General features: G+C 44.6%; 1 long non-coding RNA gene across 1 annotated transcript in view; it reads left to right on the forward strand.

Annotated features, from left to right (window-relative positions):
• Positions 1-15,505: 15,505 nt before the first annotated feature.
• The window catches only part of LOC112673698 (uncharacterized), a 34,843-nt gene continuing 31,418 nt past the window's right edge, over positions 15,506-18,930 (forward strand). The window contains exon 1 of the long non-coding RNA XR_003144981.3: positions 15,506-15,645. This is a non-coding gene — a long non-coding RNA (uncharacterized LOC112673698). The remainder of the gene's footprint in view (positions 15,646-18,930) is intronic.

The raw sequence follows: 18,930 nt of genomic DNA on the forward strand, positions 1-18,930 counted from the left end.
GACTGAGCTCTTGAGAATACAGGCTGCATAGGATTCGCATCTTCTCAGAGCCAGGCGGAGGGCCTGCTGACGGCAGGAGCACACGTATTTTTGAGTAAGTGAATCAATCAATCACCATAAACACGGAAATATTAACTATCATCAATTTAGTACTCACCATGGGCAGGTCAAATACTTCACATCTATTACCTTTTTTTAAATCTTTATAGCAATCCCATGACATCAGTACTATTATTGCTATCTTGCAGCGGGGAGAAATGGGTTAACTCGAGTCTCTGCAAGCTGGAGATTCACACCCATATGTGAGTGATTCCAGAGCCTCTTCGAGGAAGTTGGCTGGCCAAGTGAGGTGGGAAAGACTGAGTTCTCTGGTCGCTCCAAGTAAGGTGACACCGCACCTATGCCAAGCAGAATGTGATCCCCTCTTGGCTCTGGAAGACGACCAAGAAGAGAGCGGAAGGCAGAGGGGTATGTGGCATGGAGTGTTGGACCCCAGTTAGGAGGTGTGGGTCTTAGCCCCTGCCATGGCACTGGCTGTGACTCTGAGCAAAGCCCTCCTTTCCTGAGGAAACCCTGAGAACTGAGTGTGTTGTTTTGATCGAATGAGTGCAAAAGTGTTCTGTACACTCTCGAGTGTGGCATCAAGAGGAGTTGTTTTTTTTTTTTTTTAAGATTTTATTTATTTATTCATGAGAGACAGAGATAGGCAGAGATGCAGGCAGAGGGAGAAGCAGGTTCCTTGCAGGGAGCCAGATGTGGGACTCAAACCTGGGACTCTGGGATCAAGCCCTGGGCCAAAGGCAGATGCTCAACCGTTGAGCCATCCAGGCGTCCCAAGAGGAGTTTGTTTGTTATTACTACTGTTGTTGCTGTTGGCTGGGAGCTGAGAAGAACTGGACCCTGGGCACTCCTTCTAGAATGAGTCGACCTAAGATGTGCTACTTTGGATGGGGATCATTTTGAACTGAAAACAATCAAGGCCTACGAGTCTCAGAAAGAAACTTTCACCTCCCTGCTTCCCCATCTGCCTAAAATGTTTTTTTTTCTTTCTTTTCTTTTTTTTTTTTTTTTAATAGAGGACCTGCTCCAGTTAGGGAGCTATCACCATACATAATGGCAGTATGACATGAACTAGGTTTGGTGGACAGGGAGGAGCCCAACACGGCTAGTCTGATTCAAGTCCTCCCTTTGTCCCATTGTTCTGGGATGGCCCAGGAATGATCTGCTCACCAAATCTTTACCTTCCCATTCTTCCTTTACATTACCTTCCTTCCCTCTGAAGCCCCAGGCCCCTGAGTCCTTAGTCTAGAACAACACAGATACCTCATTTTGCCTGTCTTTGGTATCTCTCACATTTATGTGGGTTCTCTGCATGTATGTAATTAAATCTGATTTTCTCTTGTTCATCTGTCTCACATCAATTTAATTCATAGACCAGCCAGAAGAACCTCGAGGGGCAGAAGAAGATTTTTCCTCCTGAGTAGTTGGCCTCACTGGTCAGAGATGCTGCAGAGGAGAGATCTGAGGACAAACAGCCAGTAGAAATAAGAATTCTTACCATGTCAGCAGCCCAGAATCTCTGTCTGTGCTGTCTGATGGAGCCAAAGTTGGGTGGGGAGCGTCCTTTTTCTCTCTCTAAATTGAGATTAGCAGGAAAAAGAAATATTTGTGGAAGTAGTTCCTTGGGTATAGTGACAGGTAAATTTGGGTTTTACTGATCCATTTCCTCTCAAAGAGAGTACACTGCTTTTCTCTTCCCATGTCTTCCATGTCATCTGTCATAAGAAGGAAAACCATAGGATGCAAACTCTGGCCTAGGTCCCATAAGTCTGCTGCTGGAGTAGCCTCATGGCCTTGGGGAGCTCACAGTTCTCTCCAGACCAGCGTCTATTTAAAGAAACTTGCTGCAGGTCAATGGGCACATGAGGTACTGTCGCTAAGGGATGTCTTGGAAGCCAAAGTCACAAAATTGGTGGGCATAGGTGGAGCACTTAAGAGCTGTTAGAGCGCTTGCAACCTAACCCAGAGACTCCCTTGTTAGAATAAGTGAGCCACAGAATGGGTTGGAGGACACAAGGTCACCTGCCAACCTCAGAAAAACTTCTGTGCAACGAGGTACTCTGTAAAATAACACACAGTCCCTCACCCCGCAGCACATGCCTCTGAGGTGTCAGTGTGGTTCGGGGGAAACCCAGGACTTAGCTAAAGCTGTTAATGTACATATAAAAAAAAAAACTGGGTAAGGTTTTTCCTTTCATCTTGTTCTGTGTTCTGAGAGCTTAATTTTATGACCAGTGAGGACACTCTCTCTGGTCTCCATCATCTAGAGGTGCATTTACCGTAAGTGGAAGAGGCTGGCACTTCAAGATCTCCTCTTTGCCCAGCTGTGCCAGCTCTCAAGGGGGAAAAATATGTCAGGGGTGCCTGGCTGGCTCAGTCGGTAGAGCCTGTGACTCTTGATCTTGGTGTTACAAATTTGAGCCCAAGTTGAGTGTAGAGATGATTTAAAAATAAAATCTTTAAAAAAAAGGACTTTAGGGTGCCTGGGTGGCTCAGTTGCTTAAGTGTCTGCCTTTGGCTCAGGTCATGATCCCATGGTCCTGGGATGGAGCCCCAAGTGGGGCTCCCTGCTGAGCAGGGAATCTACTTCTCCTTCTCCCTCTGCCCTTCCCCCTCACTCATGCGGACACACTCTCTCTCCTAAAGTAAATAAATAAATTAATTAAAATTAAAAAAAATATAAAGCAACGGTTCTTGCTTTTGCAACCTGCATCTTTAGAAAGGCAAGTGTAACACTGAGAGCATGCAAATCCCATTCCTTATATGCCTACAGACAATTGCAGATGTTGCAAGAACCTAGAACATTAAAAGAAAAATTGTGTTGGATTTAAGAAAAAGGGAAGTTTAAGAAGCAATTTCCCTAAACCCCATTATCAACCTCAGAAAGTTAATTTTTCTCCTCAAGAGGGATGATTTCCCCTCCAGTTGAACCTCAGCTGCACCCCAGAGCCTACCATTAAACCTAAAATAGAGGATGGGGAAGTGGATTTCTTAATTGACACTGGTGAGGTTTTCTTTACCGTCTGCTCAGAGGATTTCCTTCCATCTGTCCCTACTGATTCTATCCAGGATTGTTTGAGTCCCTGGGCAGCGCATTTTGTTGCCCATGTCCCAGGCCACCCCAATATCTTAGGCTCTCTTAACACCGTTCATGCCTTTCAAACCGCTCATCAGCTAGCCTTTTTGATAGAGCTGTGTTATGTAAATTTAATGCCACTATAATGTAGTGAAAAGGGCATTTTTCCCTCCCTTTCCTCAGACCAAGCCCTAAATCTCCTACTTCCTTTGCTAGAAACTCAGTTTGATTTTAATTCATCTGAAAAGGATTTTTTTTTTAAGATTTATTTATTTGAGAGACAGAAAGAGTATGGTGGGGTGGGGGGGAGGTGGTGCAGAAGGAGAAGCAGACTTCTCACTAAGTGCAAAGCCCAATATGGGGCTCGATCCTAGGACCCTGGGATCATGACCTGAGCCAAAGGCAGCTGCTTAACTGACTGAGCCACACAGGTGCCCTGAGGAGGATGTCTTTAAAAGATATTCCAATTAGTCCCTGGGCTACACATGCAAGTGGAGTTGGGTCGAATGCCAAGTCTGTGTGCACTGCATTACTTTGGAGAAGGAATAAATAGGTTCCACCAGTGGCTCAATATAGATTTTCCCTGCTACACATAAGTAGAGCATCCCTATGAAATCTTTCACAAGCCCAAGTGGCAGAAAGTAAAGAAGCAATTACTATCAATTCATATGGAAAATTTTTTTTGACCATTTCCAGACCCAAAATTAACCTCTCTTTGGCTTTGGTGATACCTTAGGACACATCTTGCTAAGAGATGCACAGAATAAACCAAGACAAAGCACAGATGCTCGCAGACACGCTTCAAAGCTATGATGCTGAGACGCTGAAGGAGCTTCTTCGGGGAAGGAGCTTGGCAGGACCACTCTCAGCCCTGGGGTGTGTGTGTGCTGCCTCTGTGAAGGCCCACTGCAAAACAAACGCTGAATGCTATTTTTGCTTTTTGCCTTTTTTTCGTAAAAACGAAAATCCTTTTGGGATTTCTTTCAGTTAGAGAAAGCAGAGACCAATGTAGATCTTTCATAAAAGCCAAGTGGTGTAAGGCAAACTTGTGAAAAGCGGGGGACACCTGGATCTTCTCTCCAGACATACAGAGTGAGGAGTTGAATTTATAATAGACTTTCTCTCGTAGGAGGGTGTACTTTTCTTTACTTCTTCACCCTGTAGCTCTCCAATCTTGCCAGTAAAAAAAGAAGGTAAATTTGATTGAGACTAAAATAAAATCTATCTATTTGTGCAGATCTTAGGGCCATAAACCTTTGTACTTCCTCTGCATCCTGTAGTCGCAAATCTGGCTATTATTCTTAGCTCCATTCCTGCTGATGCAGCCTGGTTTATAGCAATTGATCTCTGCTCAGCTTTCTTTTCAATCCCATTGCACCCTGACTCACAATTTCTTTTTGCATCTGCATTCAGAGGGAGAAAATGAACACCGGCTTGCATATTTCAGGAATATTGTGAGTCTCCCTCAACATTTTCTTTTTTTTTTCCCTCAACATTTTCTGAGAATTTAAAGCAGACTTAGATTCTGTAGCCTTTACCCGAGGCTGCATGCTTGTTCACTATGCTGATGATCTTTTAATTTGTGATCAAACTAAAGCTCTTACAGACTCTCATTCTCCTAAAGGCCCTAGCTGAACCAGGCCAGAGAGCCTCCAGATTTAACTACAACGGGTGTAAACAACTATTATCTACTTAGGACATGAGATAATCTCGGGGCATTCGAAAGCTCACCCTAAAATGCCTGAAGTCAATTTTGTCTTTCTTCCCAAAATGAGAAAGCAGTTACATACTTTTTTAGGGGCAGCTGGCTATTGCTGCTGGTGGATCCTTAATTTTGCAACCCTTGCTAAACATCTGTATACCCTTCTCCTAGACAACACCTCAGAGCGTATATCCTGGCCCTCAGAGACATTAACCTCCTTCAAAGCTTTGGAACTAACATGCCAACACCCCTAGCTCTGGGCCTACTGAATTTTTAACAAGCTTTTTCAACTATATTGCCATAAAAATTGTGGAATTTGCTACCGGCATTTTAGGACAAACTTGTGCCTCTCAGATATATCTTACGGCATATTTTTTGTGCTAGTAGACCTTGTTGCATCAGGTACGGCCCCATGCTTCCATGCAGCAGTGGCTTCTGCCAGTTGGTTGACAAAGCCGATGCTCTTCTATTAGGCTTCCACATTCACCTCTGTGTTCTCGTGCGATGTCTTATAAGTTCACAAAACCCAGCATCCCTCTATACAGTGACAAACCACTTGTGAACAAGCTCTTGACTAGCCCTTCCATCATCTTACATGGTCGTACTACTTGAAATCCAGCTACCTTACTACCTCCTGATGATGGAGAGCCCACTCTATTGCCCAGGATTGCCTTACAAGTATAGAAATGGTCTCAAAACTACAAGAGGCTCTCTCAGACATCCCTTTAAACATCCAGACTGACTTCTATTTTGTGGTGGCTCCTATAAATGATATTTCTGGGGAAACATAATAACTGGGTATGCCATAGATTCCCCCACATGAACAGTAGAGGCATATTTTTTTTCCCATTAAAATCAGCCCGAGCTACTGAACTCTTAGCTCTTACTACAGCTTGCACATTGCCAGGAGGGAAAACTGCCACTATTTACACAGACTGCAAATATGCTTCTGGAGGCTGCCATGCTGTTGGCACAATTTGGAAATCCTGTGGATTCTTAACCTCTGCTGGTACTCCAGTTGCTAATGGGCCTATAATAGCCTGTTACAAGCTATTCACCTTCCTTCTAAAGTCACCATGGTTCATTTGTTCATTGTTCCCATACAAAGGAAACTGATGCTATATCCTTAGGAAATGATAGGACTAACACACCTTCTAAATACGCCGCTCAGAATGGACCCCCTTAACCTCTCTCCACCCAATTTTCAAATCTGCCTTCATCCTTGACCGATACTATTAACTTGCAGATAGATGCTCCACAATCTGAAAAAGACAGTAGCATACGAAAGGATGCCAAACAAGTATCAGATGGATTATATATTTATTGGGCCAAATGGACTTCCTATGGCCTCCTTGTCTTTTTTTTTTTTAAGATTTTATTTATTTATTCATGAGAGACACACAGAGAGAAGCAGAGACATAGGCAGAGGGAGAGGCAGGCTCCCTTTAGGGAGCCTAATGCAGGACTCGATCCCAGGATCCTGGGATCATGACCTGAGCCAAAGGCAGATGCTCAACCACTGAGCCACCCAGGTGCCCACCCCCTTTTTAACCCTTTGGTTTGTCCTTTTCTTCCACCAAATGGGACATATGTGCAGACAGGGGATAGTTAAGGAACTAAAAGCCAATTGGTTTCACCTTGGCATCTGCAAAATTTCTGACCAAATTATTTCCCTGTGTACTACTTGTGAATCTCACCAAATTTCTGGAAGAAATCGATATGCCCCAGGAAGTCCTCCTAGGCTCACACTGCCCTTGGCTATATTTCAGATGGATTTTGTACATTTGCCCTCAGCCTTGGACTATCACTGTCTGGTTATTGTCTGAACATTTAGTGGATGGACTGAAGACATCCGGCTAGACAAGCTCATGCCATAACAGTGGTAAAGAAATTAATAACTGAGATTGTTTCTCATTTCTTCATCCCTTGATGGACTGAATCAGACCAAGGAACTCATTTTACAGCAGAGATAAACCACTTGCTTGTAAAAACTCTGGGGTACTCATTAGATTTCATGCCCTATATCATCCTCGATCATCAGAGCAAGTGGAAAGTAACGATCTAGACAGAAAAAGGACTTTAGGAAAAATCTGTCAAGAAACCGGACTTAAATGTCCAGAAGCATTGTCCTTAGTGCTTGTAAAGATCCAGAATACTCCAGGTAAGGGACATGGATTGACTCCTTTTGAAGGAGCATTTGGTTACCCAATACCTGTGGGCATCTCTCAAACTTCTGTGTTTAGTTAAGTGAACATTATGGGAACAGAAGTGAATAATTTAATGCTGTGGCTAGCTAACTGTGAGAACTAAATAGTATACTTGAAACATATCACCCACAGGTAAAAGAGGCATGGCCACTGACAGATAAGCATTGCCATCCCTTCCAACTGGGAGACCAGGCATATATCAAGGTCTTTAGAAGCAAATGTGCTATCACCTCGCTGGGAAAGATCTTTTGAGGTACTGTTAACCCCTTACACTGCTATCAAAATAAAAGAAAAATCCTCCTGGGTTCATGCAAACCATGTCGACTCAGACCCAGATCACTGCTGTCAAGACCATTGGAGACAAGCCTACAGGTGACCTTAAAGTGAGGACTTCTGGGGCCAATTCCAGGTGCCAGAAGTGGTCAGCACCATGAAGTAGACAATTTTTCCCAAGATCATGGAGCAGGCAACTTTCCTTTCACCTATCCCTCCTTCAAAACAAATAAGCAGGTGAACAAACAAAAACACCCTACCTTCACACTACAAGCCAGCCTCAACGACAAAACCAAACACTCTCTTTCTTATTAATACTTTTCCATGTTTATGAATCAGAAAGCTGGTTGGAGAGCACATGTCTCTATTATTGCACTTCCTGCCTCTGAGTCTCCACTATGGGTGCCTTTGCAATCTGCATCTTGCCTGTATTGGCTCTCTTTTTTATCAGGTTGAGTGCGGACCACACACCCCCTTATGCCAGGTCACAACATCTGGCCCCACTGCTGGATGACCCCACTCCTGGAACTGGGATATCCTTTAAGAAGCTGTGGGGACACGTGGCTCCATTTGTTCTTTCCTGTTTGTCTTTGCTATAATCCATGTCTTCCTTCCCGCGGCAGCTCCCTTGCCACTCAGCTACTAGCCGGTTTTCTCTCTTCACAGTCCCAGACTCAGCTTTTTTTTTTTTTTTTTAAGATTTTATTTATTTATTTGACAGAGAGAGAGAGTGTGTGTGTGTATGAACGAGCACAAGCAGGGGAATGTGAGGGAGAGGGAGAGAGAGAAGCAGACTCCCCACTAGGCAGGGAGCCCAACCTGGGGCTCTATCCCAGGACCATGAGACCATGACCTGAGCTGAAGGCAGATGCTTAACCAACTGAGCCACCCAGGAGACCATGGCCTAAGTTTTTAATATGCGAAACTTCCAGGGAAGTTTTAGAGGAGGGAACTGTCAGGGTTCAGAACAAGTTGCCCTAAGCTGTGCTACTTTGGCATGTGGATTATTTCAAGCTAAAAACAATCAAGGCCCACAAGACTCAAGAAGAAACTTGGACCTCCCCCCTTCCCCAACTGCCTAAAATGTGTTTTTTGTTTGTTTGTTTGTTTGTTTGTTTGTTTGTTTGTTTTTATACAGGACCTGCTCTAGTTAGGGGGCTATCACCATAGATAATGGCGATATGAAATGAACTAGGTATGGTGAACAAGAATGAGCCTAACAAGGCCAGTCTGATCCAAGCCCTCCCTTTGTCCCTTTGTCCATTGTTCCTGGGTGGCCCAGCAAAGATCTGCTCGCCAAACCTTTACCCTTCTCATTCTTCCTATACATTGCCTTCCTTCCCTCTGAAGTGCCAGACCCCTGAGTCCGGAGTCCAGAATGACATAGATACCTCATTTTGCCTGACTTTGGAATCTCTCACATTTACGTGGGTTCTCTGCATGTATGTAATTAAATTTGATTTTCTCCTGTTCATCTGTCTCATATCAATTTAATTAATAGACCAACCAGAAGAACCTCGAGGGGCAAAGGACATTTTTCTTCCCCAACACTTTCAATGACCTGGCAAGGCCACCTGCAGAGGTGACAAAGAGGTGGTGTTTTAGACATCACACAGATGTGGGTCCAAATTCTGGTCCTGTCAAGTCACCTCACTTCTCAGAGCCTCCATTTCTTCATCTGTAAAGTTGAGGTTGAGGTGCAGCAAGAATTGAAATAGACAATGAATAGAAAGTACTGAGCACAGTGTCTAACTGGCATAGTCCAGTGCAATCTGTTAGTGGACATTATTAGCATTCTTATTACTCCTTCGGAACCCCTCTGTTCCTGAGTGGTGCAGATTTTGCCCTGGGACCCACAAGCATGGACAGTGGTGCCTGACCACTTGGCAAGTTCTGTGGCTGATCAGTCTTAGCCCTAGTGTGGTAGGAAGATACCCAGATTGGACTCAGAAGACCCAAAGGAAAGCCAGACCTTGTGGCTTGCCCACCCTGTGACCTTGATGGAATTCTTTGACTTCTCTGAGCCTCAGTTCCTTTACTGGCCTATCTACACACCTCCCAGGGCTGTAGCAAGGCTCAACACTGCAAAATCCCAGATATGACACTCCTTTGTAGATAAGGTGGTATTGCACAGATGTCAAGGTTGGCTTTTTTCTTCCCCTCCCTGCTGCTCTGTCAGCTCCCCGGCAACCTGCTGACAGCCCAGCAGCAGGGCCCTGTGCCACAGAGTCTGCCTTGAGTTGGCCTAATGTTAGCTGCTGGAGGATTGCACCATGGTGGTAGCCACAGCCCCAATAATTTGCATGCTTATGTCACAATTTTAGCTAAATGACTTTCAATTCATAGGTGGAGTCACCCAGCTACATGCAGGATGAAATTCCTGCTTGGCCACGCTCTGCATCTTGGACTCCAGTTAAGATGGAACATACACATATGTTTGTTTGTTTGTTTGTTTGTTTAAGATTTAATTTATTTGAGAGAGAAAGAGTGGGGGACGGGCAGAGGGAGAGGGAGAGAATCTCAAACAGACTTTTCACTAAGTGAGGAGCTGGGTGTGGGGCTCGATCTCACAACCCTGAGATCATAACCTGAGTCAAAACAAAGAGTTGGATGCTCAACCAACTGTGCCACCCAGGCACCCCCAAAGATGTGTTTTTTTAAAAAAAGGCAACCTTAATTGTTTGTTTTTATTCTCCCTCCAATAAAGGGATTTAGGGCTGCTGGAGATTTGTAACCTGTGGAGAGGCACAGAATCTTCTGAGATGTCATTGACTCAGCCTTTCTTGAAGCACAAGAATCCCCTTTCCTGACAAATCTCTCTTGAAAACTCCAGTGGTGGGGAACTTGCACTTCTCAAAATAGCCCACACTCACACTAGATGGCCCTCCCTGGAACAGTCACTTCTGGGGTGCCTCTGTGCAAGGAGTATCTTCCCTCATTTCCTAGAAGTCCCATGAGGGTAGAAACTGTCTGCATCCATCATTGTTCCATCCCCAGTGCATCCCTGTGCTTGGGGCATGACATGAACTCTCAGTAAACTGGGGTTCAAGTGCATTGAAAAGACCAAAAAGTTCTTCCTCATTTGAACTGAGAATTTGTCCCCCAGAGCATCTACGCACTGATCCTCATTGCTTCCCCCCAATCCCTCATTGAGCTTATATGAACTAAGAGCATGTTCTCCCTCAACACGGGGGCAAATCTGGCAAACACCTTCCCCATACCCACAAGTTTTCTCTTTTCCAGGTTCAAGGTCAGTTTCATCAACCATTCCTGATGAGTCATGATTTAGAGACCCTTCCCCATCTTGGTGAGATCATGTTACTTGCCTCCTCTGAAACCTTTAATGGCTCCCCATGGCCTCCTGCAGCCCAAATTCCTTAGTCTGAATATACACTTAGTCCCTCCAGTGTCTGTTCAATCTTAATTCCATTGTTTTCTCCTACTCAGCAAAACACATCTAATCCTATTTCCTAGAACCCAACCTACTGGACCCTGCCTCAACCCTAAAATGCCATTGCCTGAAACACCTTCCTCATTCCTTCTGACTCCCCATCTCATCATTACCAAGGTCCAAAGCAAGTCCCACCCTCCCTCCTGATCCTCCCAGTGTATCGTGGAAAGAGGATATGCAACGAAGCAAATCTAGGTATAAGTCTCAGAGATAGATTTTCACTGATCACAAGCATGTGCTTTTATAATCACACTGACCCTGGGCAAATCCCTTATACTCTCTAAGCCTAAGATTTCTTCTTTCAAAAATGTAATGACCCCAGCCTCCCTCCCCATTTAGAGCAGTCTGAGGAATCATGAGACGATGTCTGGAAAGCCTTCTGTAAATGACAAGATGTACCAACTCCCCACCTTGGAGCCTCTCAGATGTGCCCTGTGCCATTCACCAGACACTGACAATACACGATCTAGATGTGTTAGTGATGCTTCTTCAGGGCAGGAGTACGCCAGTCCACATGGCTGGCTGTCATTTCCTGATGCCAGGCTCCACGCTAAGAGTTTCACAGGAGTTAACTTTTAAGCCTCATGGCAACCCCAGGAGGGAGATACTCCTATTCCGTTGCATAGATAAGAAACCAGAGGCTGGGAGAAGCTCGGAGTTTGTCAAGGTTACAGAGCTAACCATCCAGGGTCTGAATCCAGGTCTGCCTGACAGCAGAGGCCCTGTTTCTATCACTCTGTCTCTGACAAATTCTTCAGTTCAGTGAAACCTGGGTCTTTTGTTTGGGAGACTGATGATAGTATTAATAACTGGGCTGAATAGGAAGGCGAGGCCATCTCCAAGATTAATATCAAAGGCTCCACTTTAGGAGCACCTGGGTGGCTCAGTGCTTGTCTGCCTTTGGCTTAGATCATGATCTCAGGGTCCTGGGATCGAGTCATGCATCAGGCTCCCCGGAGGGAACCTGCTTCTCCCTCTGCCTATGTCTCTGCCTCTCTCTGTGTGTCTCTCATGAATAAATTAATAAAATCTGAAAACAAAACAACAACAAAAAGCTCCGCTTTAATAAATTTATGCTCAAATTTTCCACTCCCTCCAGACAAACTCTTGAAGGAAGAGTAGATGTGTCAAAGTCCTTATAACTCATGTTGTTCTCATCCTGTCAAATGCTTGCTTGCATGATGTGGGGAGTCAGTGCTAAGAGACACCCCGCCCCTGAGAAGATAGAGATGGGGAGCAGCAGAACTTTTTTTTTAAAGACAGAAACCGATAAGAACTAAAAAGATGTGCATACTGCTCATGGAAAGAGTTCAGAAGGAATGATTTATGCCACTGTGGAGATAAGAGATATTTCTTGAGGAGGATGCCTCTCGGGCATACGCTGAAGGAGGAGATCATGGGGAGACATTCCAGGCAGGAGGAAAAAGAGTGGAAGACAGCACACAGCCCTGCCCAGGACATCTGGAAATGAGTTTATCTGGAGCACTCAGTGCCCAAGGACAGTGGGAATGGGCCAGAGAGGCCCTGCTCCACCCTAGACGGAATCAAGGTGTTTAATCCTGAGGTATGGGGAAGGTAGAGCAGGGGGCAGCTCCTGCTTGCCAGGTGTCTGATGCCTCTTGACGGAAGGGTGGTTTACTCTGCCAAGCTGTCACTCGGCTGTGAAGGAGCAACGGAAAAGCCAGCCAGAGAGGAGAGGAGACGCCACAGCCCATCCCTTGTGAGCTCCAAGGTCATTACTGGGAAGGCCAAGTGGTGGTTTGCGAAGGAATGCTGGGGGACAGGGCAGTCAGAGGGCAGGTCGCTGGGGTTGTGTAAATTTCCAGAAAGGAAACGATCAGAGAGGTCATCCAGCCTGATCGGTCATTTTAGAGATGAGACAACAGGCCTTCTGAGAAAAGACTTGCCTGAGGTCACCAAATAATCAAATGACCTGCGTCTCAGAGCCAGAAGAGGGTTTAGAGGTCATGTTGTCCAACTTCTCCTTTTCCTGGTGAGGACACCAAAGTCCAAATCACCTGGGACGAGAAAGCCTCCTTTCAGGCCCTCTGTAAAGCCTTTCAGGCTTTCCTCTGCGTGGGCTTAGTCCATCCCTGTCTTTCAGTGGAGAAACCCATCTTAGAAAGGCCTACGGGATGGCCTACAAGAGTAAGGAAATATTTTTCCGTGTTATCAATAGCAGCAAATTTTATTAACGTTGCTAAACACTTGTACAACGGTCACAAAATTGGCTCTTATATTCGCGCTCTCACCTAATTCTTACCCAGCTCCTAAGAAGCAGATTTTATCAGCACCACTGCTGTATTCTAGGGGAGCAAGTGAATGCTTGGGTGGACCACAGCATCTTAGGAGAAGCCAGACTCAAATGGGAGACTTTGGGTCCTAAATTCAGTGCCCCCTCCCCACTTCATGTTAGGGCTAATAACAAATAGGTTTCAGAAAAAAGTCTGTTTGGATCACACCGGTGCTGCCTGCTTTATAGTAACTTTTACGTACAGTGCTTTGCCATATTTTTTTGCCATACAACAGAGCATAAGCTGCTTGAGTATAAGTTTATGAAGAAACCTGAAAGCTTGTGAAGAGGTGCAGAGCTGCCTGGGGGAGTGGTTGGGCTGGGCTGGGAGTCTGCTCTCGCAGGGAGCTCAGTCTGGCTTCGGCCCCAAGGCTCCCTACAGGCAGACTCAGAACCAGGCACTCCCTCTCAGGGCCCATCTCTTTAGGTGATAAGAGAATGCAGGCAGCTCGTTTTTTTCCCACTCCCTGCTCTGATCTGGGTCCTTCCCCAGGGGGCCTGAAGAATCAGTAGATCTTCCTCTGAGGTCTCCAAAGAAAAAAGATCTGTGGAAGGGCAGACAATTGCTTCTGAATTCTATTCATTCAACCACCCAACATTTGTTATGTCCATTGTGCCCAGGGCTCTGTTTTGACATTTTTGGGAAATTAAAAATGAATACATTTTATGGAGGGCAATGCCTGCCCAAACCTGGACAAGTGTACATATACAGATACATACAAAACAGTAGTTGATAACATTTTTTTAATAAAAGGAAACATTTTGGGGGGATCCCCAGGTGGCTCAGCGGTTTAGTGCCTGCCTTTGGCCTAGGGTGTGATCCTGGAGACCTGGGATCGAGTCCCACGTCAGGCTCCCTGCATGGAGCCTGCTTCTCCCTCTGCCTGTGTCTCTGCCTCTCTCTCTCTCTCTCTGTATGTCTATAATGAATAAATAAAATTTTTTAAAAAAGGAAACATTTTGGAAAAAATGTGTTCGGTAAAAGGAAGCTTATTAAATCTTGGCAGATCCACATATTCAGATATTAGAAAGGATAATGTAGATATTTATGTATTTGACATTGAAGGATATCCATGATATGTTCGGTAAAAAACAAAATTGTGTGTATGAATGAACATACTTAAATAAATGTATATGAATGTGATACACATATACATACTTGATCTCACAAAAAAAATCTAGTCTGTCTGGTATACAGAAGACTATGTACTAAGACATAAACAGTAGTCTCTAAGGTGTGATTGAAAGATAATCTCGAGGGTACCTGTGTGGCTCAGCAGTTGAGCATCTGGCTTTGGCTCAGGTTGTGATCCCTGGGTTCCTGGGATCGAGTCCCACATCGTGTGGGACTCCCTGCTCAGCAGGGAGTCTGCTTCTCCCTGTCCCCACACCCCCTCAAATAACTAAATAAAACTTTTTAAAAAAATGACGAGATAATCACAGATGTTAATGATTTATGGAAATATAAAAGTAGATTCAAAAACTAGGTATAGGATGATCCAATTTTGATGCATCTTTATAATGAATATAGGAATTTTGAAAGCCTAGGATGTCATTAAACAAAAGGGAAATGGTTTGTTTCTTGATTTTGCTTTGCTGTATTATCTGGTCTCTATAACGAATATGTATAAACTGGGTAACAAGAAAGAAAAAGGAGTTTTCATTTTCCTATGAAAGCATTAATAAAATAGAGTCCCTGCCTTTAAGATTTGATGATTTAACAGAGGAGGTGAGAGCAGTACACCTAGGGAAGTATATACCAGGCCTTGTAGGTTCACTTTCTGTAAGAGGTGAATAACTAAAGTTGGGCAAGGGCTCAAGAGAAGATTTATGGAAGAGAGGACATTTGGGCCCTAGCTTCAGAAGTAAATTTGAACAAACTAAAATAGGAAGAAAAGCATTCTCAGCCGAGAAAAGGCTGGGGAGCTGCACACTGGATCAACTCTTCCTTATGAGCCAACTGCCAGGCCCACCTGAGCATCATGCTTCATCATGGAGCTAGCTCATACCTTTTCAAATGAGGCAACTAGGAATGGGTGCCAATCGTCCACTTTCCATTCTGATTTGATCTTGCTACATATCAAATAGCTAAGTAAAAATGGGTTCAGCACCAACCAGGTAACTTCTTAATGAATTATTTCACAATTTGATAAATCATCAAATTTATCCGACACTCAAATTTCTTTAAGTCTCAGGGACAAGTAGGAATATCCTGTGCGGTAGATTAAGATCCTGGTTACATGCACCTATTAAAAAAAAAAAGAAAAGTTATAAGCTTGTCCTGGCACAACACAGGCCTTCTTAGCAAGGACGTTAGTAACTTTGCACCGGCAGAGTAACTTGCAAATGATTCTAGAATGCTCTGTCCCAGAAGAGAGTTGAGATAACTGGAAGGGTGGGGGATAAGTTCTGAGAATGGATTTGTTCACCTCTTTGGAATGTAAAGGTCCAGAAACTCCTAATACGTCTGCTCTTAGAGATGTAGGAATATCTGCCTAAATCTCAGTAGAAACAGTACAGTCTGTGATGTTTGAGTCACGACCCTCTCCCCTCTGGCTCCGTGTGAGGAGAGCTCTGCTCCAGGTAGGTGACTGATTCTTCCCCCAGTGCCCATTCATCTGTGTCATGGAACAACTGGGACCTTGACCTTCGAGAGTCTGGACTTTAGAGGTATTCAACACATAGCATTTGCTTTTGTTTTGTCTTTAATAGCAGAGCCCATTTTTAAAGGCAAACTTTGGTTCTTCCAGGACTGTAAAGCCCAGATTCCCCAGTATGGCAGAAAGCCAGGAAACAGGACTAAGAACCAAGATATTTAGTGTTAGGTGATTACTGTTTTCTTGGGCAAGTCACTTTCCCTTTCTGGACTTCCACTCCTGATGGGGGGGTGGGGGGAGAAAGCCTATTTAGGAAGACAACATTATACTATCCCAAAGACGCAAAAGTCATGATCAGACTCTACTGTCCCCACAACCCTTCCCTCCTAAGCTGTTTCTCTCTCCTCCATTTCTGTCCCTCTATCTCTGTTTCTCTGTCTCTGTCTATATCGGTTTCTCTCATGTCTATTACAATGTTTATCTCCCAAAAAGCTCTCTGGGAGATGTTTTGGAGTGTGTTACAGATGAGGATTGCCTATAGGTAGTTAGAGCCTTTGACACCTGAGGGCATCCGAAGTCTTAAGGCAAAAAGAATGTCCTGATGGGAGAGATGAGAATGGGGTAAGGGAAGCAATTTGTACATAAAAGGAAACTTGGAACAAGAAGAGTAGGCTGAAGTAGACTTAAAAGTTAAGTAGGTAGGTAAGTAAGTAGGTTTGCTTCCCCTCTCATTCCTCCCTCCCTTTCCTCGTCTCCTTCCCTTCCAGTCCCAAAAAAGAAAGGAGGAAATGACCCTCGGTGCTTGCCATGTGGCAGCTGCCATTTTTGGTCCTGTATCAACTCAGAGTTCCCATACTTCAGCCATTTATGTAGCATGTTCATGGGTTTTGCTATGTCTATACTCCAGCTATACCATTGTCTACTTAAAGTTTTTCTTTAAATCAACTGTCTTTTCTTTTCTTTCTTTGACTTACATACCTACTCTAGCTTTGCATCTATTGACAATATCTCTAAAAGGGTTGGGTATGTTAGCTATTTTTCTAAGGTATATTTAGATTGATATACAACTATTAGAATTTAAAGATGTTTGTCCCCATGTTACAGCCACACGTGCCACACTTTAAGATCTATCTAGATTAGCTCATTTGGTCTTCCCAGCTGCCCTAGGAAGTAGAGATGATTGCTTATCCTACACATGAGGAAACTCATCCCAGAAGAGTCAAATAACACACCCAATATCATGAAACTAGCAAAGACAAAGTAACACTTGAAACTACTTATGTCTCTAAGGCCCATGGTTCTTCTCTGAACACTGCCCAACGGTGAGAAGGGAGGAAGAAAAGAGCTATACAAAAACAAGATCAGTCCAAAGACATCCCAATGCATTTGATACAACCAGCTTGTTCAGTTTCTATAAACCAAGCCCCATCACCCGTTCTTGCCTCCCTGGCAGACTCCTGGTTTCCTCCTCCACAAGCAAGCCCCGTGTCTGGCACAAACCTGGTGCTTGCTTTATGTTTGTCAGGTGGTGGCTTTGGTCCAAGGGCAGATCCTGCAATGGCTGTCCTGGTGCCAAGGCTACTAGAGGCCACCCTGAACCCTGCCCTTTTTGCTTGCCAACACTCAGATCACTACTTTTGTTTCAGTTTCTTGCCCAGGCAAACAAGCCAAGGCTCTGCCCTCAAGTTGAGGCTTGAGAAGAGTTTGCTATTTTAGGTAGCACGTTTATGACAGTGGGTGTTCATTCTGGAACAGCGTGAAAGGATTCTTTCATCTTCTCTCTTAACCAACAGCATCTAGCTGCTTAGCACAGATACCTTGTTTGGCAAAGAAGGGCAAGATTTGCTGCCACTTCCCGCTTGGCCTCTTCACCTTAGTCCTTTCGGGGGTGCAGTCCTTCTGTGAACTTGAAAGAACGTGGCCAGGCTCATGTGAGGAAGACCTGGACTTGACATACCCCTCTGTTACATTCTCTGCCCTGCCAGTCGCTGGCTCTGGGGTTGGGGGCGTTGGGGGAAGAGATGGAAGAAGAGTGTCAGGAGTAATGGAGCAAAGGAACTGATATTTCTTATAAGCCTATTGTGTATCAAACACTATACTAGATACTTGATATCTGTTATCTCATTTGATACTTTTAATAGCCTACAAGCTTAACTAATAGGGTTAGCATGCTCATTTTGCAGATGAAGAAATCCAAGCCGGGAAGATTAAGTAACTTGCTTGTAGGCCACACAGCTATTAAAAAGCAGAGCCAGGGGGCACCTGGGTGGGTCAGTGGTTGAGCATCTGCCTTTGGCTCAGGTTGTGATCCCAGGGTTCTGGGATCGAGTCCTGCCTCAGGCTCCTCAGGGAGAGCCTGCTTCTCCTTCTGCCTGTGTCTCTGCCTCTTTCTGTGCCTGTCATGAATAAATAAATAACATCTTTAAAAAATAATAAAAAATAAAAAGCAGAGCCAAGACTGGAGCCCAGGTCTATCTGCCTCCAAAACCTCAGTCTTTTCACTATACCAGGCTACCTTGTCTCTAGATGAGCTATAGTTTACAGGGGACTAGGAAATCATTTAGTGCAGGATTTCTCAGGCTATGTGCGTCATAACACCAGTTCCTTAGATAGGAGGAGACCAGAGCATTTTGGAGAAAGTTGGTTTAAATAAAATTAAGTAAGTGTCTTTACTGTAGGACTTTTGGAGTTTTCAATATTCTGTGTACATAAATCTCCAAGAGGGAGCAGTAATGTGCAACAAAGTACCTAAGGAGACTGTTTATTTTCACACCAACTACCCAAGAAACCAGTATTTTACAGAACAGTTTGGAAAGTATTCATCAAATCAGACTCCCTTATTTGAGTATAAAAAAAGGAGGCAGGAGACTTGCCCAAGAAATATGACAAGCAGAAGCAGAGTAATTCCAAACACCCTGCAATCTCACTCTTGTCTTGCCTTCCCGTGTCAGTAGAGAGGCTCTGCCCATTTCCTCAGTCATTAGGAATGGAGTAAATACCCACCCCGTGCCAGGCACTGGGGTAAACAAGACACAGGGGAAAGGCAGCCACACAGCAGTGCAGAAATGATGTAGTGAATGGCACTGCCCTTAAGCCAGGCTTGGGGGGCGGGGGTGGCAGAGGAGAGCTTCTTGGGAGACTGAGCAGGTCCAAGAACTCTGTTCCTGCTGGGTGCCAGCATACCTCACAAGAACCTGGAGCATATGCCTCCAACCCCTGACATACATTATGGATAGCAGGGCCATTTTAAGACTTCACCTCCTGTCACTTC

This window comes from Canis lupus, chromosome 24, assembly GCF_003254725.2.
Source record: "Canis lupus dingo isolate Sandy chromosome 24, ASM325472v2, whole genome shotgun sequence".
Lineage (NCBI taxonomy): Eukaryota > Metazoa > Chordata > Mammalia > Carnivora > Canidae > Canis > Canis lupus.